We start from the raw sequence: 392 nt of genomic DNA, 5'->3' as shown, positions 1-392 counted from the left end.
ATGTCTATTTCTCAAGGTGCTAAGAAGGCATTAGCTATCGGTTGGTTTATTTGCCATATGGTTGGTTATTACAAATGACTTTGCCATATGGTTGGTTATTACAAATGAAGTGTTGTGGAGTGTGCCGCTGTTTAGCCAGACTTCACCAACAGTGAATGACAGACTTTATTTTCTCCTCGTGTAAAAACAGTTCGGAAGCAGTCTAGTCTAGAGCTGGTGTGGCAGACTCACAAAAACTAAACATTCAGGCCTCTTCCAGCTCTGGGCTCTACAATTCCTGGGGTCACACCTTTCTGTTGATGGTCCAGATAACTAATTTACTTGAGATTATGCTTCTCTTATTCTTTTTGAATTATAATGTCAGTTTTTCTGCCTGGTGATAGAAACAGATG

The sequence above is a fragment of the Condylura cristata genome, unplaced genomic scaffold, assembly GCF_000260355.1.
Source record: "Condylura cristata isolate star-nosed mole 26May11 unplaced genomic scaffold, ConCri1.0 scaffold00036, whole genome shotgun sequence".
Taxonomy (NCBI): domain Eukaryota; kingdom Metazoa; phylum Chordata; class Mammalia; order Eulipotyphla; family Talpidae; genus Condylura; species Condylura cristata.
The sequence above is the reverse complement of the archived record's forward strand: the minus strand, read 5'-3'. Positions refer to the sequence as shown.